This window comes from Piliocolobus tephrosceles, chromosome 8, assembly GCF_002776525.5.
Source record: "Piliocolobus tephrosceles isolate RC106 chromosome 8, ASM277652v3, whole genome shotgun sequence".
In the NCBI taxonomy this organism is placed as follows: domain Eukaryota; kingdom Metazoa; phylum Chordata; class Mammalia; order Primates; family Cercopithecidae; genus Piliocolobus; species Piliocolobus tephrosceles.
In genome coordinates, this window is record NC_045441.1 from 75025256 (window position 1) to 75052566 (window position 27311).

Sequence of the window (27311 nt, forward strand, 5' to 3'; positions counted from 1 at the left end):
AACTATGTTCCCTAATAGGTTTATCTTGCCATCTTTCCTATAGTTTCAGTTCACTATGTAATTTTGTTTATATAATAAATATTGCTTCATTATGTGGCAAATGATGAGAAATTACGTTAGTCTATCATCCCTCCATCCCCACGTTGGTAGATTAGTTTCACTTCAAATCGCTACCTCTAGTTATTCACTGTGTGTGTGATGTGTGCGTGGTTCACACAACTACTCAAGATGACTTGGGGCATGAATGTATCATAGCTATATAAAAGAACTATGAACCGGCCAGGCGCAGTGGCTCACGCCTGTAATCCCAGCACTTTGGGAGGCCGAGAGGGGTGGATCACCTGGGGTTGGGAGATCGAGACCAGCCTGATCAACATGGAGAAATCCCTGTCTCTACTAAAAATACAAAATTAGCTGGGGGTGGTGGTGCACACCTGTAATCTCAGCTACTCAGGAGGCAGAGGCAGGAGAATCGCTTAAATCCATGAGGTGGAGGTTGTGGTGAGCTGAGATTGCGCCATAGCACTCCAGCCTGGGCAACAAGAGTGAAACTCCATCTCCAAAAAAAAAAAAGAAATGAATTATTACACCTAAAAAAAAAAAGAACCAATACACCTTTAAGAACTATGAACCAATACACCTTTAGTTCAGAGATAATAATTACCTTGCCACCACACAGTCTGTTAAATAAGCAGGAGGCCATTAGCCTGAGGCTGTCCTAAGTAACAAACTGCAAGCTAATTTTGTAACAAATAGCCAGTTTCAACCAATCACAGTCAAGCTTTAACCGATCACAAGCAGCTAACATGCCACCATGCCCAAATACTTCCTGTGTCTGATGTACCCACCTGAATATCTGAACATGGGATTTAAGACTTAGTTTTATAAAATGACTGCCTCTGGGAAGCAAACACACAAGAATGGGAAGGGATGAGACAAGGCAATGATGCTTTTAATGCTTTGATACGACCTGATTTTTGAGACTATGTAAACATAAAACTTAAAAAAAAATTAAAAAGAATGCTTTTATGATTGTATTTTTTGAGAGGTAGGATAGGAGTTCCTGAACTAGGCCCAATTTTGCCAGGGTCCTATTCCCTGTTTCATACATTTCTAACTTGCCTTCGCCTCCTGATGAAGTCTTTCTTCTGGTTTTCTTGGTTCATCCTTATCTCTGCTGTTTAACTTTCCAAGAGAGAAGTCAGTCAGTATCAGCATTACCTGGAATTTGCAAGAAATGCATATTCTCAGGTTTCATCTTGAGATCTACTGAATGAGATAATAGGATTGGGGGGCCAGGAATCTGTGTTATAAGAAGCTCTCCAGATTTTTCTGGTGTAACTTAAAATTTGAGAACTACTGCTATAATAGTTTAACATTCTTCTTTTCCTGATTTCTTCCACAAAGGCTACATCCTCTCAATTTCCACACAAACACCTATGAAAGTGCAGAACCCATGCAGAAGATACAGTCTGTGTAAAATAAATACCATAAATGCCTGGGGAAAGGGGGGCAATTATCATAAACACTACTCTTTATTCTGCTCTCAAATGCCATGAATTTCTAGATGTTTAATAATAAATCTGAAATGTTTTAAGTGGTTAATGAAAAGAAATAGCATGGAAGGGATGTCCCTGAGTCCTTTTCAACAAATAAGAATCATTCTCTTTCTTACCTGCAAGGTAAAACAAAGACATCTATCTTAACACTAAAAAGATGGGTGTACTTACAATACCACTCACTTTTGACCGCTTTGATTTATGCTCTCTTAATTCTTACAATCAAATAAAAACCACAGAAGGCTTTCTGTGGTACATGTCCATAAACACTAATAAATCAAAACAAAGCTTCTAAGGATTATTTTTAAATTGTTTTTTAAAATCAAATATATTTTAAATCAAAACTTTTAAAATCAGATTGACAATAGCCCAGGAAGATGGGGAGAAACAAGTGCAAAAAGGCTGAACATTGCAAAAACCAGGAAGCCTCTTCTCCTCCAAAGGATCACAACTCCTCGCCAGCAAGGGAACAAAACTGGACAGAGAACGAGTTTGACGAATCAGAAACAGGCTTCAGAAGGTAGGTAATAACAAACTCTTCTGAGCTAAAGGAGCATGTTCTAACCCAATGCAAGGAAGCTAAAAACCTTGAGAAAAGGTTGGATGAATTGCTAACTAGAATAACCAGTTTAGAGAAGAAAATAAATGACCTGATGGAACTGAAAAACTGCATGAGAACTTCATGAAGCATACACAAGTATCAATAGCTGAATTGATCAAGCAGAAGAAGGGATATCAGAGATTGAAGATCAACTTAATGAAATAAAGTAAGACACGATTAGAAAACAAAGAATAAAAAGGAACAAACAAAGCCTCCAATAAATAAAGGACTATGTGAAAATACCAAACCTACATTTGGTGTACTTGAAAGTGATGTCGAGACTGGAACCAAGTTGGAAAACACTCTTCACGATATTATCCAGGAGAACTTCACCAACCTAGCAAGACAGGTCAACATTCAAATTCAGGAAATACAGAGAACACCATAAAGATATTCCTCAAGAAGAACAACCCCAAGACACATAATTGTCAGATTCACCAAGGTTGAAATGAAGGAAAAAATGTCCAGGGCAGTCAGAGACAAAGGTAAGGTTACCCACAAAGGGAAGCCTATGAGCAGATCTCTCTGCAGAAACCCTACAAGCCGAAGAGAGTAGGGGACAATATTCAATATTCTTAAAGAAAAGAGGCCGGGCCGGGTGCAGTGGCTCACGCCTGTAATCCCAGCACTTTGGGAGGCTAAGGCAGGTGGATCACGAGGTCAGGAGGTCGAGACCATCCTGGCTAACACGGTCAAACCCTGTCTCCACTAAAAATACAAAAAAATCAGCTGGGTGTGGTGGCGCTTGCTTGTAATCTCACCTACTCGGGAGGCTGAGGCAGGAGAATTCCTTGAACTCGGGAGATGGAGGTTGCAGTGAGCCGAGATGGCGCCACTGCACTCTAGCCTGGGTGACAGAGCAACACTCTTTTTGTCTCCAAAAAAAAAAAAAAAAGAGGCCTTGCCTTGCGCAGTGGCTCATCCCTGTAATCCCAGCACTTTCAGAGGCTGAGGTGGGCAAGGAGCTTGAGACCGTCTTGGCCAACATGGTGAAACCTCGTCTCCACTAAAATTAAAAAAAAAAAAAACAAAACAGCCTGGTGGTGGCACATGCCTATAATCACAGCTACTTGGGAGGCTGAAGCAGGGCAATTGCTTGAACCCAGGAGGCGGAGGTTGCAGTGACCTGAGATCGCGCCACTGCATTCCAGCCTGGCAACAGAGCAAGACTGTGTATCAAAAAAAAAGAATTTTCAACCCTGAATTTCATATACAGCCAAACTAAGCTTTGTAAGCAGAGGAGAAATAAAATCCTTACAGACAACCAAATGCTGAGAGATTCTGTCACCACCAGGCCTGCTTTACGAGAGCTCCCAAAGGAAGCACTAAACATGGAAAGGAACAATTGGTACCAGCCACTGAAAAAACATACCAGATTGTAAAGAACATCAACACTATGAAGAAACTGCATCAACTAACGGGCAAAATAACCAGCTAGCGTAATAATGACACGATTAAATTAACACACAAATATATTAACCTCAAATGTTAAATGGGCTAAATGGCCCAGTTAAAAGACACAGACTGGCAAATTGGACAAAGAGTTAAGACCCATCAGTGTGTTGTATTCAGGAAATCCATCTCACATGCAAAGACACACATAAGCTCAAAATAAAGGGATGGAGGAATATTTATCAAGGAAATGGAAAGCAAAAAAAAGCAGGAGTTGCAATCTTAATCTCTTATAAAACAGATTTTAGGCCGGGCACCATGGCTCACGCCTGTTATCCTAGCATGTTGGGAGGCTGAGGCAGGTGGATCACGAGGTCAGGAGTTTGAGACCAGCATGGCCAATATGGTGAAACCCTATCTCTACTAAAAACACGAAAATTAGCTGGGCATGGTGGCGGGCACCTGTAATCCCAGCTACTCGGGAGGCTGAGGCAGGAGAATCGCTTAAAACCGGAAGGCTGAGGTTACAGTGAGCCGAGATTGCAGTGCACTAAAAATTTAAAAACAAAAAAAAAAACAAGACTTTTAAACCAACAAAGGTCAAAAGAGACAAAGAAGGGCATTACATAATGGTAAAGGGATCAATGCAGCAAGAAGAGCTGACTATCTTAAATATATATGCACTCAATACAGTAGCACCCAAATTCATAAAGCAAGTTCTCAGAGACCTACAAAGAGACTTAGACTCCCACACAATAATAGTGGGAGACTTTAACTCCCCACTGTCAATATTGGACAGATCAATGAAACAGAAAATTAACAAGGATATTCAGGACTTGAACTCAGCTCTGCACCAAGAAGATCTAATAAACATCTACAGAACTCTCCACCCCCAAATCAACACAATATACATTTTTCAGAGCACCTCATCGCAATTATTCTAAAATTGACCACATAATTGGAAGTAAAACACTCCTCAGTAAATGCAAAAGAATAGAAATCGTAACAGTCTCTCAGACCACAGTGCAAACAAATTAGAACTCAGGATTAAAAAACTCATTCAAAACCGCACAACTACATGGAAACTGAACAACTTGCTTCTGGAATGATTACTGGGTAAATAAAATGAAGGCAGAAATAAATATGTTCTTTGAAACCAATGAGAACGAAGACACAATGTCCCAGAATCTCTGGACCACATTTAAAGCAGTGTGTAGAGGGAGATTTATGGCACTAAATGCCCAGAAAAGAAAGCAGGAAAGATCTAAAATTGACACTCTAACATCACAATTAAAAGAACTAGAGAGGCAAGAGCAAACAAATTCGAAAGCTAGCAGAAGACAAGAAATAACTAAGATCAAAGCAGAACTGAAGGAGATAGAGACACAAAAAACACTTCAAAAAAATCGATGAAGTTAGGAGCTGGTTTTTTGAAAAGATCAACAAAACAGACCACTAGCTAGACTACTAAAGAAGAAAGGATAAAAGAGTCAAATGGGTACAAAAAAAAAACGATAAAGGGGATAACACCACTACTCCCACAGAAATACCAACTACCATCAGTGAATACTATGAACACCGCTACACAAACTAGAAAATCTAGAAGAAATGGATCTATTCCTGGACACATCCACCCTCCCAAGTCTAAACCAGGAAGCAGTCAAATTCCTGAATACACCAATAATAAGTTCTGAAATTGAGGCAGTTATTAATAGCCTGCCAACCAAAAAATGTCCAGGACCAGAAGGATTCACAGCCGAATTCTACCAGAGGTACAAAAACGAGCTGGTACCAATGCTTCTGAAACTATTCCAAACAACAGAAGAAGTGGGAATCCTCCCTAACTCATTTTATGAGGCCAGCATCATCCTGACACCAAAACCTGGCAGAGACACAACAAAAAAAGAAAATTTCAGGCCAATATCCCTGACAAACATCGATGCAAAACACCTCAATAAAATACTGGGAAACCGAATCAAGCAGCACATCAAAAAGCTTATCCACCAAGATCAAGTCAGCTTTATACCTGGAATGCAGGGCTGGTTCAACATATGCAAATCAATAAATGGAATCCATCACATAAACAGAACCAATGACAAAAACCACATGATTATCTCAATAGCTGCAAAAAAGGCTTTCGACAAAATTCAACACCTCTTCATGCTAAAAACTCTCAATAAACTAGGTATCGATGGAATGTATCTCAAAATAATAAGAGCTATTTATGACATACCCACAGCCAATATCACACTGAGTGGGCAAAAGCTGGAAGCATTCCCTTCAAAAACTGGCACAAGACAAGGATGCCCTCTCTCACCACTCCCGTTCAACACAGTATTGGAAGTTCTGGTCAAGGCAATCAGGCAAGAGGAAGAAATAAAGAGTATTCAAACAGGAAAAGAGAAAGTCAAATTGTCCCTGTCTGCAGATGAGATGATTGTATATTGAGAAAACCCCATCGTCTCAGCCCAAAATCTCCTTAAGCTGATAAGCAACTTCAGCAAAGTCTCATGATACAGAATCAGTGTGCAAAAATCATAAGCGTTCCTATACACCAATAACAAACAGAGAGTCAAATCATGAATGAACTCCCATTCACAACTGCTACAAAGAGAATAAAATACCTAGGAATCCAACTTACAAGGGATGTGAAGGACCTCTTTAAGGAGAACTACAAACCACTGCTCAAGGAAGTAAGAGAGGACACAAACAAATGGAAAAACATTCCATGCTCATAGATAGGAAGAATCAATACCATGAAAATGGCCATACTGTCCAAAGTAATTTATAGATTCAATGCTATCCCCATCAAACTACCACTGACTTTCTTCACATAATTCGAAAAAACTAAGCTTCATATGGAACCAAAAAAGAGCCGTTATAGCAAAGACCATCTTAAGCAAAAAGAACAAAGCTGGAGACATCAAACTACCCAACTTCAAACTATACTACAAGGCTACAGCAACCAAAACAGCATGGTACTGGTACCAAAACAGATATATAGACGAATGGAACAGAACAGAGGCCTCAGAAATAACACTACACATCTACAACCATCTGATCTCTGACAAACCTGACACAAACAAGCAATGGGGAAAAGATTCCCTATTTAATAAATGGTGTTAGGAAAACTGGCTAGCCATATACAGAAAAGTGAAACTGGACCCTTTCCTTACACCTTATACAAAAATCAATTCAAGATGGATTAGAGACTTAAACTAAGACCTAAAACCAAAAGAATCCTAGAAGAAAACCTGGGCAATACCATTCAGGACATAGGCATAAGCAAGGACTTCATGTCTAAAACACCAAAAGCAATGGCAACAAAAGCTAAGATTGACAAATGGGATCTAATTAAACTAAAGAGCTTCAGGATAGCAAAAGAAACCACCATCAGAGTGAACAGGCAACCTACAGAATAGGAGAAAACTTTTGCAATCTATCCATCTGACAAAGGGCTAATATCCAGAATCTACAAAGAACTTAAACACATTTACAAGAAAAAAACAACCCCATCAAAAAGTGGGCAAAGGATATGAACACACACTTCTCAAAAGAAGACATTTATGCAGCCAACAGACTATGAAAAAATGCTCATCATCACTGGTCATTAGAGAAATGCAAATCAAAACCACAATGAGACACCATCTCATGGCAGTTGGAATGACAATCATTAAAAAGTCAGGAGACTTATAATCCTGGAATGTTCTGAATATTAATAATGCAAGCACAAGCAAAAGAAGAAAATAGTGGAGAATACTTTTCCAACTATTAGTGCAAGCCCATCAGCCACATTAATGAGGTAAAAACAATGGCAATAATGTACACCTGATATGGTGGGAATGGCACTTTACCTCTATGGTTTTCCTCCCAACAACTCATAACCCCAATTTTTTCATGAGAAAGACATTAGACAAATCCCAACTGGGGGACATTCTACAAAATACTATGTGTACCTTCAAAACTGTCAAGGTCATCAAAAACAGGGAAAGACTCAGAAACTGTCACTGCCTAGAGGGCTAAAGTGACATGACAACTAAATATAATGTGATCTCCTGGGTGGAATCCGGGAACAGAAAAAGGTCATTAGGCTAATGACCTAAGTTAATGTGAATAAAAGACTAAATGTGAACAAGAATGGACTTTAGTTAGTAATAATATGTCAATATTAGTTCATTAGTTATGACAAATGTACCATACTTTTTTAAAAAGTGGCAATATAATTAAGTCTAAAAACAACCTAAAACTTTCAAAAATATCAAGAAGACTACCTGGAATGCAAATGGATATCTACTGTTATTAATGAATACTCCCCACTAGGTAATGTATCATGCTTCAGATATCAGCTAATGATAAGACAGTTCAGAATTTATAATATATATACATATGAATAATATATGCTCCAAAAGTTTAGAGATTACAATTCTAGAAAATAAGTAGTCACCATATAAATAACTAGATGTGATACTACTGTGTCAATATATCCCCAGTTACTTATTGTATATACACTAAATATCAAGTGCTGGGAAATAAAGATGATCTCACAATTTCTGATTTAAAGCAGCTTATAATTTAGTAGAAAAACACACAAGTAATAAGGTAATCACCACACAATATAATGAAGAGCAGCAAGTGCATAATAACTGCCACAAATAGAAATGAACAGAGTTCAATGGGAGCACTTGGGCTGAGAAATGAGGCAAGGGGCAGAAAAGGTTTCCAGGAAAATGTGCCATCTAAGCTGAGTCTAAAAGGATAAGAAGTTGGCCAAGCTAAATCAAAGGAAGGTGTTCAAGAAACAAGGACCAGTAGGCACAGGAGTCCAGAGCTACACTGTCCAATGGAGAAGCCACAAACCAAGATGACTACTGAGCACTTGAAACATGATTACTGAGACTGAACGAGGAACTCAATTCTTGATTTGATTTCATTTAAATTTAAATTTAAATTTTAAAACTGAAGCAATTCAGCACAGAAAATATATTAATGCTCCCTAAATTGACCTCTATAGTTTAATTCCAATCAAAATCCCAGATATGTTTTTTGTAGATAAAGACAAGCTTATTACAAAATATACAGTGGAAAATAAAGGTTATAATATAGCCAAAACAATTCTGAAATAGATGAATTAAGTGAAAGGAGGAACTCTGATGTTAAGGATTAATGTATTGCCACAGGAAACAAGACAGTGTGACAGCTAATAGACATGGAATAGAAAGAAAACACTAGGCTGACAAATATGCCTAACTGATTTTTTACTAAGGTACCCAAGTAATTAAATGCAGGAGAAATAGTCTTTTAACAAATTATGCTGAAGCAACTGGATATCCCTAAGCAAAATTAAATAAATAAATAAACCTTGACCTAAAACTTCGAATCATATGTAAAAGTTAATTCAAAATAGATCATGGGCTTAAATGTAAAACATAAAATTATCAAAAATAAAAACAAAACAAAAAACAAAACAGGAGCAAATCTTCAGGACCTAGAAGTAGGTAAAGAGTTCTTATACTTGACACCAAAAGAATAACCTCAAAAAGGAAAACATGATAAATTGCATTTCATCAAAATTTAAAACTTCTGCTCTGAAAAAGACTTAAAAGAATAAAAAAAAAAAAAAAAAAAACACTACAGACTAGGAGAAAATATTTGCAAACCACATAACTGACAAAAGACTAGTAAATAGAATGTATCAAAAATTCTCAAAATAGAAAAAAAAAATCCAATTGGAAAATGGGCAAAATGAGTAGACATTTCACCAAAGATAATATAAAGGTGAAAAATAAGCACAAGATGTTCATAATCAACTGTAGTCATTAGTGTCAGTCCTCTTTACCCAAGCTAAGCCATCATATCCCCTGTGACCTGCATGTATATATCTGGATGGCCTGAAGCAACTGAAGATCCACAAAAGAAGTAAAAATAGCCTTAACTGATGACAATCCACCATTGTGATTTGTTTCTGTCCCACCCTAACTCATCAATGTACTTTGTAATCTCCCCCACCCTTAAGAAGGTTCTTTGTAATTCTCCCCACCCTTGAGAATGTACTTTGTGAGATCCACGTCCTGCCTGCAAAAATTTGCTCCTAACTCCACTGCCTATCCCAAAACCTGTAAGAACTAATGATAATCCCACCACCTTTTGCTGACTCTCTTTTTGGACTCAGCCCGCCAGCACCCAGGTGAAATAAACAGCCTTGTTGCTCACACAAAGCCTGTTTGGTGGTCTCTTCGCACGGACTTGGGTGACAATTGGTGCCGAACACCCAGGTCAGAGGGACTCCTTCGGGAGACCAGTCCCCTGTCCTCACCCTTGTTCCATGAAAAGATCCACCTACGACCTCGGGTTCTCAGACCCACCAGCCCAAGGAACATCTCACCAATTTCAAATCGTGTAAGCGGTCTTTTCACTCTCTTCTCCAGCCTCTCTCGCTACCTGTCAATCTCCTTGTCCTTCCAAATCCAGTTCTTTTTCCTCTCTAGTAGAGACAAAGCAGACACAGTTTATTTGTGGACCCAAAACTCCGGCGCCGGTCACGAACTCGAGAAGACAGTCTTCCCTTGGTGTTTAATCACTGCGGGGATGCCTGCCTGATTATTCACCCACATTCCACTAGTGCCTGATCACCACAGGGTGCCTGCCTTGGTCATTCACCCACATTCCCTTGGTGGCAAGTCAATTGTGGGGACACCTCCTTTGGCTGCTCCCCACCCCCTTCTCCGTGTCTCTACCCTTCTCTTTAAACTTGCTTCCTTTACTATGAGCAACCTTCCACCCTCCATTCCTCCTTCTTCTCCCTTAGCCTGTGTTCTCAAGAACTTAAAACCTCTTCAACTCTCACCTGACCTAAAATCTAAGCATCTGATTTTCTTCTGCAACACTGCTTGGCCCCAATACAAACTCCACAATGGTTCTAAATGGCCAGAAAATGGCACTTTTGATTTCTCCATCCTAAGAGACCTAGATAATTTTTGTTGAAAAATGGGCAAATGGTCTGAGGTGACTTACGTCCAGGCATTTTTCACACTTCAGTCCCTCCCTAGTATCTGTTCCCAATGTGACTCATCCCACATCCTCCTTCTTTCCCTCCTGCCTGTCCCTTTGTTCCCAACCCCAAGTGCCGCTGAGTCTTGTGAGTCTTCCTTTTCTACTGACCCATCTGACCTCTCACCTCCTCCCCAGACTGCTCCTCCTCAGGTTGCTCCCCGCCAGGCTGAATCAGGCTCCAACTCTTCTTCAGCCTCTGCTCCCCCACCCTATAACCCTTCTATTACCTCCCCTCCCCACACCTGGTCTGGTTTACAGTTTCGTTCTGTGCCTAGCTCTCCCCCACCTGCCCAACAATCTCCTCTTACAGAGAGGTGGCTGCAGCTGAAAGCATAGTCAGGGTACATATGCCTTTTTCTCTATCAGACCTTTCCCAAATCAGCCAGCATTGGGCTCTTTCTCATCAGACCTCACTAAGTATATACAGGAATTCCGATATCTAACTCTGTAGGACAGAGTTAGATATCGGTCATGCTAATTTCTATCCTCTTCCCAGATGAACGGGAAAGAGTTTCTTCTCTAGCCCAATCTCACAATGGTAACTGCCGGCTTCAGAACCTAGACCTCCAGGAAAGCATTAGGGCAGTTCCCCGAGAAGATCCCCAATGGAACTATCAGGCAGATTCCACAGGTATAGCTAGGTGAGATTACATGGTTTTCTGCCTAGTTGAAGGGCTTAAAAAGGAAGCTTACAAAGCTGTTAATTATGACAAACTTAAACTACCCAAGGTAAAGATGAAAACCCAGCCCAGTTCATGGCCCGCTTAGCAGCAACCCTTAAGACATTTTACCGCCCTAGACCTAGAGGGGCCAGAAGGCCGCCTAATTCTTAGTATGCATTTTATCAGCCAGTCAGCTCCTGATATTAGAAAAAAAGCTTCAAAAATTGGAATCCGGCCCTCAAACCCCACAACAGGAATTAATCAACCTCACCTTCAAGGTATACAATAATACAGAGGAAGTAGGCAGACACCATCGCATTTCTGAGTTACAGCTACTTGCCTCCGCTGTGAGACAACCCACAACCATGTCTCCAGCATACAAGAACTTCAGAACATCCAAGCCACAGCTCCCAGGGGCCTCCTTCAAAACATCCTCATGGACCTTGCTTCAAATGCCAAAAGCCTGGCCACTGGGCCCCAGAATGCCTGCAGCCCGGGATTCCTCCTAAGCCGTGCCTCATCTGTGCGGGCCCCCACTGGAAACCGGACTATCCAACTCACATTGCCACTGCTCCTAAAGCCCCTGGAGCCCCAACCCAACTTTCCTTGGCCGACTCCTTCCCAGATCTCCTCGGCTTAGCAGCTGAAGACTGATGCTGCCCGATCGCCTTTGAAGCCCCCAGGAGCATCATGGACACCGAGATTCGGGTCACTCTTACAGTGAAGGGTAAGTCCGTCCCCTGTTCAATCGAAATGGGGGCTACCCACTCCACATGACCTTCTTTTCAAGAGCCTGTTTCCCTTGCCCCCCATAACTGTTGTGGGTATTGATAGCCAAGCTTCAAAACCCATTAAAACTCCCCCACTCTGGTGCCAACGTGGACAATATTCTTTTATGCACTCTTTTTTAGTTATCCCTACCTGCCCAGTTCCCTTATTAAGCTGAGACATTTTAACTAAATTATCTGCTTCCCTGATTATTACTGGACTACAGCCACATCTCACTGCCACCTTCTTCCCAACCCAAAGCCTCCTTTGTGTCTCCCTCTCGTATTCCCCCACCTTAACCCACAAGTATGGGACACCTCCACTCCCTCCCTGGCAACTAATCACACGCCCATTACTATCCCATTAAAACCTAATCACCCTTACCCTGCTCAGCGCCAGTATCCCATCCTACAACAGACTTTAAGGGGCTTAAAGCCTGCTATCACTCGCCTGCGATTAGCATGGGCTTCTAAAACCCATAAATTCTCGTTGCAATTCTCCCATTTTACCTGTCCAAAAACTGGACAAGTCTTATAGGTTAGTTCAGGATCTGAGTCTTATCAACCAAATTGTTTTGCCTATCCACCCTGTGGTGCCCAACCCGTACACTCTTTTGTCCTCAATACCTTCCTCCACAACTCACTATTCTATTCTTGATCTTAAAGATGCTTTTTTCACTATTCCCCTATACCCCACATCCCAGCCTCTCTTTGCTTTTACCTGGACTGACCCTGACACCCATGAGTCCCAGCAGCTTACCTGGGCGGACTGCTGTAAGGCTTCAGGGACAGCCCTCATTACTTCAGCCAAGCTCTTTCTCATTATTTACTTCCTTTCCACCCCTCTGCTTCTTAACCTTATTCAATATATTGATGACCTTCTGCTTTGTAGCCCCTCCTTTGAATCTTCTCAACAAGACACCCTCCTGCTCCTTCAACATTTATTCTTCAATGGATATTGGTTATCCCCCTCCAAAGCTCAAATTTCTTCTCCATCCGTTACCTACTTCAGCATAATTCTTCATAAAAACACACGTGCTCTCCCTGCCAATCGTGTCTGAATGATCTCTCAAACCCCAACCCCTTCTACAAAACAACTCCTTTCCTTCCTAGGCATGGTTGGATACTTTCGCCTTTGGATACCTGGTTTTGCCATCCTAACAAAACCACTACATAAACTCACAAAAGGAAATCTAGCTGACCCCATAGATCCTACATCCTTTCCCTACTCCTCTTTCCGTTCCTTGAAGACAGCTTTAGCGACTGCTCCCACATTAGCTCTCCCTGACTCATTCCAACCCTTTTCATTACACATAGCCAAAGTGCAGGGTCATGCAGTCGGAATTCTTACACAAAGACCGGGACCGTGCCCTGTAGCCTTTTTGTCCAAACAACTTGACCTTACTGTTTTAAGCTGGCCATCATGTCTCCATGTGGCAGCTGCTGCCACCGATACTTTTAGAGGCCTTCAAAATCACAAACTATGCTCGATTCACTCTCTACAGTTCTCAAAACTTCCAAAATCTATTTTCTTCCTCACACCTGACACAAATGCTTTCTGCTTCCCAGCTCCTTCAACTGTACTCACTCTTTATTGAGTATCCCACAGTTACCATTGTTCCTGGCCCAGACTTCAATCCGTCCTCCCACATTACTCCTGATACCACACCTGACCCCCATGACTGTATCTCTCTTATACACCTGGCATTCACTCCATTTCCCCATATTTCCTTCTTTCCTGTTCCTCACCCTGATCACACCTGGTTTATTGATGGCAGTTCCACCAGGCCTAATCACCATACACCAGCAAAGGCAGGCTGTGCTATAGTATCTTCCACATCTATCATTGAGGCTACCGCTTTGCCCCGCCCCACTACCTTTCAGCAAGCCAAACTCGTTGCCTTAACTCAAGCCCTCACTCTTGCAAAGGAATTACACATCAATATTTATGCTGACTCTAAATATGCCTTCCACATCCCGTACAACCATGCTGTTATACGGGCTGAAAGAAGTTTCCTCGCTACGTAAGGTCCTCCATCATTAATGCGTCTTTAATAAAAACTCTTCTTAAGGCTGCTTTACTTCCAAAGGAAGCTGGAGGCATACACTGCAAGGGTCATCAAAAGGCATCAGATCCCATCACTCAGGGCAACGCTTAAGCTGCATGCTAGCATTCCAACTTCTGTCCCTCATGGCCAGTTTTTCTCCTTATCATTGGTCACTCCCAACTACTCTCCCACTGAAACTTCCACCTATCAATCTCTTCCCACACAAGGCAAATGGTTCTTGGACAAGGAAAATATCTCCTTTCAGCCTCACAGGCCAATTCTATTCTATCGTCATTTCATAACCTCTTCCATGTAGGTTACAAACCCCTAGCCCGCCTCTTAGAACCTCTAATTTCCTTTCCATCGTGGAAATCTATCCTCAAGGAAATCACTTCTCAGTGTTCCATCTGCTATTCTACTACTCCTCAGGGATTGTTCAGGCCCCCTCCCTTCCCTACACATCAAGCTCGGGGATTTGCCCCTGCCCAGGACTGGCAAATTGACTTTACTCACATGCCCTGAGTCAGGAAACTAAAATACCTCTTGGCCTGGGTAGACACTTTCATTGGATGGGTAGAGACCTTTCCCACAGGGTCTGAGAAGGCCACTTGGTCGTTTCTTCCCTTTTGTCAGACATAATTCCGTGGTTTGGCCTTCCCACCTCTATACAGTCCGATAACAGACTGGCTTATTAGTCAAATCACCCAAGCAGTTTCTCAGGCTCTTGGCATTCGATGAAACCTTCATACCCCTTACCATCTTCAATCTTCAGGGAAGGTAAAATAGACTAATGGTCTTTTAAAGACAACCCTCACCAAGCTCAGCCTCCAACTTAAAAAGGACTGGACAGTATTTTTACCTCTTGCCCTTCTCAGAATTAGAGCCTGTCCTCAAGATGCTACAGGTTACAGTCCATTTGAACTTTTCTATGGATGCACTTTCTTACACGGCCCCAAAATCGTCCCAGACACCAGCCCTCTAGGTGACTATCTTCCAGTCCTCCAGCAGGCTAGACAGGAAATTTGCCAGGCTGCTAATCTTCTCTTGCACACTCCAGATTCCCAGCCATATGAAGATACCCTGGCTAGATGATTAGTTCTTGTTAAGAATCTGACCCCTCGGCCGGGAGCGGTGGCTCACGCCTATAATTCTAGCGCTTTGGGAGACTGAGGTGGGCAGATCACGCGGTCAGGAGATTGAGATCATCCTGGCAAACACAGTGAAACCTCGTCTCTACTAAAAATCAAAAAAAAATTAGCTGGGCGTGGTGGTGGGCGCCTGTAGTCCCAGCTACTTGGGAGACTGAGGCAGGAGAATGGCGTGAAACCAGGAGGCAGAGCTTGCAGTGAGCCAAGATTGCGCCACTGCACTCCAGCCTGGGCTACAGAGCAAGACTCCGTCTCAAAAAAAAAAGAAGAATCTGATCCCTTAAACTCTACAACCTAGATGGAATGGACCCTACTTAATCATCTATAGTACCCCAACCGCCGTCCGCCTGCAGGACCCTCCCCACTGGGTTCGCTGTTCCAGAATAAAGCTGTGTCCATCAGACAGTCAGCCTGCTATTTCCTCTTCCTCCTGGAAGTTGCAAGTATTCTCCCCTACTCCCCTTAAGCTCACTCACATTTCTGAAGAACAGTAACCCTTACGAGCATAATACATCTTTTCATTCTATTAGGTCTATCCATCCTTGCCCTACTTGTTGCAACAGGGCTTTACGCAGTCACCCCCACTACTTGGACTGCGCCCCAAAAACTTGTCATCCCTGCCATATTCTGTCTAGTCATACTCCTATTCACCATTCTCAACTACTCATAAATGAGATGCTCTTGTTTACATTGCTGGTTTACATTGTTTCTCCAAGTCATCACAGCTGATCTCTCCTGGCTATCCCTTAACTTCCACTCTTGACTCCCTCTTGGAGTGGAGAGATGATCTTTGCTGACAGGGCACCCTCCAATACTTCCACCCTGATGAAGTTCTATTCTTTACTTTTATACTCACTCTTAATCTCATTCCCACTCTTATGCCACTCTCTACCTCTCCCTAGTTACCTCCAACATACTATCAATTTCACCCACTCTCTCCTCACTGCCTCCAATCCTTCTCTAGCAAAGAATTGTTGGCTATGCGTTTCCCTTTCTTCCTGCTCTTACACAGCCATCCCCACTCTACAGGCCAACTGGGCTACCTCTCCCATCTCCCTGAACCTCAGAACCTCCTTTAATAGCCCTCATCTTTACCCACCTGAGGAACTTCTGTTACTTTCTAGACAAATTTGATGAGAACTCCGCAGACATTTCACACCAACAAGCTGCCACACTTCTCTGCATCTACTTATGGCACCTTTCTCCTTATGTCAATTCCACCCCACCCCCCATATTTGGACCCCTAACCACACAAACAGCTATCCCTGTTGCCGCTCCTTTATGCATCCCCCGACAACAGCCTACTGGAATCTCACACAAGGCAAACCTTTAGGCAATCTTCCACTGTCCAAATGTTCCTTTACTCTTTATCTCCAGAACCTAGCCACACGCATGACCAAACGGATGGGAGTATTCCAACTTCGCGTTACTGATAAGCCTTCTATCATTACTGACAAACTAAAAAACACTGGCAGTCACTACTGTTTAGGAAGACACCTACCCTCATCTCACTCCATCCTTGGCTACCCTCCTCCTGCTCATCTGAATCTCCTCCTAGCCCCTCCTCTTGCTTGCTTACACCCAGCCCCATGAATAGCAGTGCAAGGTTACTTGTAGACACTACGTGCTTTCTCATACACCACGAAAGACGAACCCCTCCCACTATGCACTTGCACCATCAATGCCCATCACAACCTCTAATGGCTGCTGCCCTTGCTGGATCTCTAGGATTTTGGGTGCAGGATTCCTCTTTCAGTACACCCTCTCACCTTTTCACTTTACATTTCCAGTTCTGCCTGATACAAGGTCTCTTCTTTTAATGTGTCTCTTCCACCTACATGTGCCTACCTGCCAACTGGATGGGCACATGTACTCTAGTCTTCCTTACCCCCCAAATCCAGTTTGCAGATGGGAATGAACAATTGCTTGTCCCCCTCATGACACCAACATGACAAAAAAAGAGTCATCCCACCAATCCCTTTACTTCTGGGTCTAGGACTTTCTGCCTCCACTATTGCACTTGGAACTGGAATAGCAGGCGTCTCAACCTCTGTCACAACATTTCGCAGCCTAATGACTTCTCTGCTAGCATTACAGACATATCACAAACTTTATCTGTTCTCCAAGTCCAGGTTGACTCTTTAGCTGCATTTGTCCTCCAGAACCGCTGAGACCTCAATTTACTCACTGCTGAAAAAGGAGGACTCTGTATATTTTTAAATGAAGAGTGTTGTTTTTACCTAAATCAATCTGGCCTGTTATATGACAACATAAAAAAAACTCAAGGATAGAGCCCAAAAACTCGCCAACCAAGCAAAAAATAACGTTGAACCCCCTTGGACACACTCTAATTGGATGTCCTGGGTACTCCTAATTCTTAGTCTTTTAGTCCCTATTTTTCTCCCTCTTTTATTCAGACCTTGTGTCTTTCACTTAGTTTCTCAATTCATATAAAACCATATCCAGGACATTACCAACAATTCTATATGACAAATGCTCCTTTTAAAAACCTCACAATATCACCCGTTACCCGGAAATCTTTCTTCAGTTGAATCTCTCCCATTGTAGGTTACCACACTGCCCCAATCCCACTCGAAGCAGCCCTGAGAAACATCATTGCCCATTATCTCTCCATACCATCCCCCAAATTTTTTGCTGCTCTAACACTTCACCACTATTTTGTTTTGCTTTTCTTCTTGTTTTTTTTTTTTTTTTTAAACAAGCGTCTTGCTGTGTTGCCCGGGCTGCAGTGCAGTCGTGCGATTTCAGTTCACTGCAAGCTCCGCCTCCTAGGTTCACACCATTCTCCTGCCTCAGCCTCCCGAGTAGCTGGGACTACAGGTGCCCGCCACCATGCCTGGCTAATTTTTTTGTATTTTTAGTAGAGATGGGGTTTCACCATGTTAGCCAGGATGGTCTTGATCTCCTGACCTTGTGATCCGCCCACCTCAGCCTCCCAAAGTGCTGGGATTACAGGCGTGAGACACCACGCCCAACCTGCTTTTCTTATTAATATAAGAAGAGAGGAATGTCAGGCCTCTGAGCCCAAGCTAAACCATAATATCCCCTGTGACATGCACGTATACATCCAGATGGCCTGAAGCAACTGAAGATTCACAAAAGTGAAAATAGACTTAACTGATGACATTCCACCACTGTGATTTGTTTCTGCCCCACCATAACTGATGTACTTTGTAATCTCTCCCACCCTTAAGAAAGTTCTTTGTAATCTCCCCCACCCTTAAGAAGGTTCTTTGTAATTCTCCCCACCCTTGAGAATGTACTTTGGGAGATCCACCCTCTGCCCGCGAACCATTGCTCCTAACTCCACTGCCTATCCCAAAACCTGTAAGAACTAATGATAATCCCACTACCCTTTGCTGACTCTTTTCAGACTCAGCTTGCCTGCACCCAGGTGAAATAAACAGCCTTGTTGCTCACACAAAGCCTGTTTGGTGGTCTCTTCACACGGACATGTGTGACAATTAGGAAAATGAGAATTAAAACACAATGAGATATCACTATACACCTTAACTAAAACAGCCAACAGCCAAAACACTGAAACCACCAAAATGCTGGCAAGGATATGCTATAGAAACCCTCATTCACTGCTGGTGGAAATGTAAAATGGTACAGCCACTTTGGAAGACACTTTATAATTTCTTACAAAACTAAACATACTCTTACCATATAATCCAGCAATTGCATTCCTTGGTATTTATCCAAAGAAGTTAAAAAATTATGTATACTCAAAAACCTGCAAACAGATGTTTACTGAAGCTTCATTCATAATTGACAAAACTTGGAAGCAACCAGGATATCCTTCAGTAAGTAGATGGACAAACTGTAGTACATCCAGACAATGAAATATTAATCAGAGCTAAAAAGAAATGATCAAGCCATGAAAAGACTTGTAGGAAACTTAAATGCATATTACCAAATAAAAGCAGCCAAGAAGCCAATTTGAAAAGGCTACATTCTGTATGATTCCAACGTGTAACATGCCAGAAAAGGCAAAACTAGGGCAAGAGTACACAAATCAGTGGAGAAACCACCTTTGCAAAAATTATAAGAAAATTATGACAGTGAAAGAGACATGACCTAACCAACTCCATCTTGCCTTTAACCCCCAAACTGCCCTTGTTCGTTCCTGGGTGTAGTAGGTCTAGCTAACTTTGGAGGAATTTACACTCCCTCCCCAAAACAAACATCCTCCTTGCTTGGAGACTAGACCACCTTTGTAAAAGTAACAAATTTGCCACAAAATTAGAAATAATGGCTCAGGGCCAGAAGCAGTGGTTCATGCTTGTAATCCCAGCACTTTGGGAGGCCATCATGGGCAGATTGCTTGAGGTCAGGAGTTCAAGACTGCCCAACATGGCAAAACCCTGTCTCTACTAAACCACGATGCCTACAAAAATTTGCTGGGCATGGTGGCACACATCTGTAGTCCCAACTACTCGGGAGGCTGAGGCACGAGGATTGCTTGAACCTGGGAGACAGGGGTTGCAGTGACCCGATACTGTGCCATTGCATCAGTCTCGGCAACAGAGCAAGATTTAATCTCTAAATAAATAAACAAACAAATAAAATAATGGCTCAGAAGTCATGCAGAGGCCATAAACTTCCTAACCTCCTCAATTGCTCCAATGGATAACATTACTACTGTAAAACGTAAGACTGGTGTTTGACATATTTTTCAGACCCTTCATTCTAATGGTTCCACTGGCCAGACCCATAAACTGGGACATCTGGTCTCGTGACCTCCCACCCAGGAACTGACTCCATGCAAGAGGACTGATTCAACTCCCTATGATTTCATCCCTAACTTAATCAATCAGCATTCCCCATTCCCTAGTCCATGCCTGCAAAACTATCTTTTACAAATCCTAGCTTCCAAATTTTCAGCAAGGCTGATGTAATAGTAAAACTCCAGTCTCCCATTTAATTGGCTCTATGTGTATTAAACAGTTTCTCTATAAAAAATTCCCTTGTCTTGATAAATTGGCTTCCTCTGGCAGAAGGCAAGTAGAACCCATTGGGGGGTTACAGTTGTGGGTTATGAGAGATTGCTGAGGGGGATGAACCAGCAGGGCAGAGAGAATTTTTAGGGCAGTGAAAATATACTGTATACTACCATAAAGATGGATACATGTCATTACACATTTGTCTAAACTCATAGAAAGTAAGAAAACAAGAGTAAACCCTACATGTAAACGATGAACTCTGGGTGATCATAATGTGTCAATGTAGTGTTGGGGCTCAGAAAATGATACCCCAAAGTAAGGCTCTTTGGTATCCTGACTGGAGAACAGCAGGCGACCAGCGGATGCAAGCTGGTTTTCTCTGAGGACCCCTAATCTGCCTAAAGATGGATGTGGAAAGACCGTACCACAGGAAAGAGAGACTAAAGGTTAACAACCTCACCCAGAGAAGCTTTACCCATTCTTTGGAGGGCTGCTCCCCAAGACACTTTAATCTACAAAACAAGACAACCTTTGTTCACTAGATTTCTTCCTCTCATCCTCCCAAAGCTGTCTGTCCTCACCTCCACTCCCTAGAAGTCCCAAGCCCCTATTTCTTTCTGCAGCTACAGATACTATAAAAATTCCAATCATCTGGCCTGAGTCTTTTATTTTGTGAGACTCTTGTATACGTATATGCACATAATAAATCTGTATGCCTTTCTCCTATTAATCTGTCTGCTTTCAGTTTATCACAGATTCAACTACAGAAACTTCAGAGGGTGCAGTAAAAGTTGCCATCACCCCTACAGTTTGTTCATCTATTGTAACAAATGTACTACTCCAGTGGGGGATGCTAATAATGGGAGAGGCTAAGCATATGTTGGGGCAGTAGGTGTATGGAAAATCTCTGTGCTTTCCTCTTAATTTTGCCATGAACCTAAAACTAATCTTAAAATATTAAGTCTTAAACAAACAACGGACAGCCAGGCTCAGTGGTGCATGCCTGTAGTCCCAGCTACTGAATATTTTAGCCCCACTACTCAGACTACTGCTCAGAAAAAAAGATTCTTAGGCTGGGTGTGGTGGCTCATGCCTGTAATCCCACCACTTTGGGAGGCCACGGTGGGCAGATCACGAGATCAGGATATCGAGACCATCCTGGCTAACACATTGAAATCCCGTCTCTACTAAAAATACAAAAAATTAGCCAGGTGAGGTGGCAGGCGCCTGTAGTCCCAGTTACTCTGGAGGCTGAGGCAGGAGAATGGCGTGAACCCAGGAGACAGAGCTTACAGTGAGCCGAGATCGCGCCACTGCACTCCAGCCTAGGGGACAGAGCGAGACTCCTTCTCAAAAAAAAAAAAGAAAGAAAAAAGAAAAAAGGATTCCTTTCAAAATATTACTGCTTACTGACAATGCACCTGGTCACCCAAGAGCTCTGATGGAGCTATACAAGGAGATTAATAATGTTTTCATGCCTACTAACACAACATCCATTATGTAGCCCCATAGATCAAGAAGTAATTTTGACTTTCAAGTCTCATTTTAAAAATACATTTTGGCTTTTCTTTCGGCGGAGCGCGGCGGCAAGATGGCTGTGCAAATTTCCAAGAAGAGGAAGCTTGTCGCTGATGGCATCTTCAAAGCTGAACTGAATGAGTTTCTTACTCGGGAGCTGGCTGAAGAATGCTACTCTGGAGTTGAGGTGTGAGTTACACCAACCAGGACAGAAATCATTATCTTAGCCACCAGAACACAGAATGTTCTTGGTGAGAAGGGTCCGCGGATTCCGGAACTGACTGCTGTTGTTCAGAAAAGGTTTGGCTTTCCAGAGAGCAGTGTAGAGCTTTATGCTGAAAAGGTGGCCACTAGAGGTCTGTGTGCCATTGCCCAGTCTCTGCGTTACAAACTCCTAGGAGGGCTTGCTGTGCGGACGGCCTGCTATGGTGTGCTGCGGTTCATCATGGAGAGCGGGGCCAAAGGCTGCGAGGTCATGGTGTCTGGGAAACTCCGAGGACAGAGGGCTAAATCCATGAAGTTTGTGCATGGCCTGATGATCCACAGGAGAGACCCTGTTAACTACTACATTGATGCTGCTGTGCGCCATGTGTTGCTGAGACAGGGTGTGCTGGGCATTAAGGTGAAGATCATGCTACCCTGGGACCCAACTGGTAAGACTGGCCCTAAAAAGCCCCTGCCTGACCAAGGCAGCATCCTGGAACCCAAAGATGAGATACTTCCCACCACTCCCATATCAGAACAGAAGGGTGGGAAGCCAGAGCCACCTGCCATGCCCCAGTCAGTCCCCACAGCATAACAGGGTCTCCTTGGCAGCTGTATTCTGGAATCTGGATGTTGCTCTGTAAAGACCTTTAATAAAATCTTGTACAAATACAAAAAATAAATAAATAAAATAAAAATACAATTTGAGGCCAGGTGCAGTGGCTCACGCCTATAATCCCAGCACTTTGGGAGGCCGAGACGGGTGGATCACGAGGTCAGGAGATTAAGACAATCATGGCTAACACAGTGAAACCCCATCTCCACTAAAAATACAAAAAAAAAATTAGCCGGGCATGATGGTGGCCTCCTGTAGTTCCAGCTACTCAGAGGCTGAGGCAGGAGAATGGCATTAACCCGGGAGGCGGAGCTTGCAGTGAGCCGAGATCCCACCACTGCACTCCAGCCTGGGTGACAGAGCGAGACTCCGTCTCAAAAAAAAAAAAAAAAAAAAAAAAAAATTTCACATGTTGGGTTTTATCCCCTAAACTTACTAAGAAAAATGACTTTTACCAAACCAATTATTTAAACACTATTCAGTGATTACCCATGAAGCTTTCAAAAATGGATTAACATTGTATATAGTAGAAAAAATATTTACTCCTTTTTAAAATTAGTTAAAACATATATAAAATATTTAAAGTGGCAACAAATCTGTATCAGACAATTCAAATACGAAATGCACTAGTTAGAACGTAAAAAGACAAATATTACTTCAGATAAAATTTAAATGTAAAGTTTTCATTTGGTTACGCCTTCTCAGACATAAGTATCTTCTGCCATCATGTGGAAATTTCTGAAATTACATGTATATACACACAAAATTAATTTTATCAAGCTCCTAGAACTGACAAAGGAATTCAGCCAAGTTTCCAGATACTAGATTAATGTACACAAATCAGTAACTCTTCAATACACCAATAGCAACCAAGCAGAGAATCAAATCAAGAACTCAACTCCTTTTACAACAGCTGCAAAAAAAATAAAACTTAGGAATATACCTAACCAAGGAGTTGAAAGACCTCTACAAGGAAAACTACAAAACACTGCTGAAAGAAATCATAGATCACACAGACAAATGGAAACACATCCCATGCACATGGATGGGTAACATCAATATTTTGAAAATGACCATACTGCCAAAAGCAATCTACAAATTCAATGCAATCCCCATCAAAATATCAGCATCATTCTTCATAGAATTACAAAAAACAATTCTAAAATCCACATGAAACCAAAGAAGAGCCCACAAAGCCAAAGTAAACTAAGCAAAAAGAACAAATCTGGAGGCATCACACTACCTGATTTCAAACTATAAGACAATAGTCACCAAAACAGCATGACACTGGTATAAAAATAGGCACACAGACCAATGGAACAGAATAGGGAACCCAGCAATAAACCTAAATACTTAGAGCCAACTGATCTTTGACAAAGCAAACAAAAAAGTAAAGTGGGGAAAGGACAACCTTTTCAACAAACAGTGCTAGAATAATTGGGTAGCCACGTGTAAGAGAATCAAACTGGATCCTCATCTCTCACATAATATAAAAATCAACTCAAGATGGATCAAGGACTTAAACCTAAGACCTGAAACTACAAAAACTCTAGAAGACAACACTGGAAAAACCTTTCTAGACATTGGCTTCAGCAAGGATTTCATGACCAAGAACCAACCCAAAAGCAAATGCAATAAGAACAAAGATAAATAGCTGGGACTGAATTAAACTAAAGAGAAAAGGACAGTCAGCAGAGTAAACAGACAACACACAGAGTGGGAGAAAATCTTCACAATCTGTACATCTGAGAAAGGATTAATAACCAGAATCAACAATGAACTCAAACAAATCAGTAAGAAAAAACAAACGATCCCATCAAAAAGTGGGCAAAGAACGTAAGTAGACAATTCTCTAAAGAAGAAATACAAAAGGCCAATGAACATATGAAAAAATGCTCAACATCACTAATGATCAAGGAAATGCAAATCAAAACCACAACATGATACCGTCTTGCTCCTGCAGGAATGGACATAATAAAAAAATAAAAATAAAAAAATAGATGTTGGCGTGGATGCGGTGATCAGGGGACACTTCTACACTGCTAGTAGGAATGTAAACCAGTACGGCCACTATGAAAAACAGTGTGGAGATTCCTTAAAGAACTAAAAGTAGAACTACCATTTGATCCAGCAATCCCACTACTGGTTACCTACCCAGAGGAAAAGATAATCTTTTTCATTATTTGAAGAAGATACTTGCACACGCATGTTTATAGCAGCACAATTCACAATTGCAAAATCGTGGAACCAACCCAAATGCCCATCAATCAATGAGTGGATAAAGACACTGGTGTATACATACACACACACACACACACACACACACACACACACACACAGTGGAACATTTCTCAGCCCTAAAAAGGAATGAATTAACAGCATTTGCAGTGACCTAGATGAGACTGGAGACTATCATACCAAGTGACGTAACTCACGAATGGAAAACCAAATATTGTATGTTCTCACTGATATGTAGGAGCTAAGCTGTGAGGATGCAAAGGCATAAGAATGATACAATGGACTTTGGGGGACTTGCAGGAAAGAGTGGGAGGAGGGTGAGGAATAAAAGACTACAAATATGGTGCAGTGTATACTGCTCGGGTGATGGGTAGACCAAAATGTGACAAATCACCACTAAAGAACTTACTCATGTAACCAAATACCACCTGTATATCAACAACTTATGGAAAAAGAAAAAAAAAATATCAGACTAGGATATTAGTTTACCCTAATAGTCTCTAATATTTGAAAAGATTAATCCAGTTTTTAAACAAAGTAAATATTCTTAGAAGAATTTAAGAAGGGGCCGGGAGCGGTGGCTGATGCCTGTAATCCCAGCACTTTGGAAGGCCGAGGTGGGTGGATCACTTGAGGTCAGGAGTTCAAGACCAGCCTGGTCAACATGGTGAAACCCCTTTCTACTAAAAATACAAAAATTAGCCAGATGTGGTGGCGTGCGCCTGTAATCCCAGCTACTCAGGAGACTGAGGTGGGAGAATCGCTTGCACCCAGGAGGGAGAGTTTGCAGCAGCGAGTCAAGATCATGCCACTGCACTCCAGCCTGGGCGACAGTGAGGCTCTGCCAAAAAAAAAAAGAATTTAAGAAGAAAATAATTCTGAAAAGTTGCTCCTTCTTCCTAAGAGAAGATAGTGGTGTTCATTTGTACCTTAAGGAAATTGCATGCAGACACTCCATTTCATTTTCTTTATAAGACTCAGCAGTTACAACTCTTCTAGGTCTTTTCCACTTCAAGATCTTAAATTCCTTAAATACTCTCTCCTTTTCTCTCCCCTAGTTTAGGCACTTAAAACACTACATTAAATGGGAAAAGAAACAGGAGTATTAAGCTACTTTAACTTGACCTGAATAATTAGAAACTAGAGATGCTTGATACTAGTTTTATAAAGACAAAAAGCTTATTAATAGCCAAATAGCAAAAAAAAAAAAAAAAAAAAAAAAAAAACAGTAAAAACTGAACCAGCTATGCATACGATCATATATGCCTAATGGGTTGACAGTATTATCTACAGAGACATGAATTAAAGTGCTTGGAATAAGCCTAATGCCCCAAATTCTCATATATTTATGAAACACAATTTCAGAATGTAACACTTTGTTTAAATTATTAATCTTTATAAACACTACAATTCGGGCCAGGCGCAGTGGCTCACGCCTGTAATCCTAGCACTTTGGGAGGTCGAGATAGGTGGTTCACGAGGTCAGGAGCTTGAGACCAGCCTGGCCAACAGAGTGAAACAGTATCTCTACTAAAAACACAAAAAATTAGCCAGGCGTGGTGATATGCACCTGTAATCCCAGCTACTCGGGAGGCTGAGGCAGGAGAATCACTTGAACTGGGGAGGCAGAGGTTGGAGTGAGCCGAGATAGCGCCACTGCACTCCAGCCCAGGCAATAGTGCAAGGTTCTCTCTCAAAAAAAAAAAAAAAGACTACAGTTCACACATTTGATTGCTCAACTTTTTTTTTTGAGACGGAGTCTCGCTCTGTCTCCCAGGCTGGAGTATAGTGGCGGGATCTCGGCTCACTGCAAGCTCCGCCTCCCGGGTTTACGCCATTCTCCTGCCTCAGCCTCCCGAGTAACTAGGACTACAGGCGCCCGGACATCGCCCGGCTAGCTTTTTTGTATGTTTTTAGTAGAGACGGGGTTTCACCATGTTAGCCAGGATGGTCTCGATTTCCTGACCTCGTGATCCACCCATCTCGGCCTCCCAAAGTGCTGGGATTACAGGCTTGAGCCACCGCGCCCAGCCTTCCCTCAAGTTTTTATCCAGCTGTGGTAATTAGCATATTTGGTCTTTGTCAAAAAATAATCACTCATTTTTCTTTTGGGGGGAAAAAGACTTATTGAACACCTGTTATACTACTCTCCCAGTAATTTTACAAAGATAAGTAGAACATTGTTTGTGTCCTCAATGAACTTACCATCAACTAGTGGCAAAAGGGTGTACATAAGTAACTATAATATAATGTAGATAACATTAAGTACCAAAATAGACTAATTCCAGCACTTTGGGAGGCCGAGGCAGGCGGATCACGAGTGCAGGAGATCAAGACCGTCCTGGCTAATACGGTGAAACCACGTCTCTACTAAAAATACAAAAAGTTAGCCAGGCATGGTGGCAGGCACCTGTAGTCTCAGCTACTCGGGAGGCTGAGGCAGCAGAATGGCGTGAACCCGGGAGGCGGAGCTGGCAGTGAGCTGAAATTGCGCCACTGCCCTCTAGCCTGGGTGACAGCAAGACTCTGTCTCAAAAAAAA

General features: G+C 42.1%; 1 protein-coding gene and 1 pseudogene across 1 annotated transcript in view; one reads left to right on the forward strand and one right to left on the reverse strand.

Annotated features, from left to right (window-relative positions):
- Positions 1-27311, reverse strand: part of SDHAF3 (succinate dehydrogenase complex assembly factor 3) — a 66059-nt gene that overhangs the window by 18070 nt on the left and 20678 nt on the right. The window lies entirely within an intron of this gene.
- LOC111551082 lies at positions 21786-22511 on the forward strand (annotated as a pseudogene).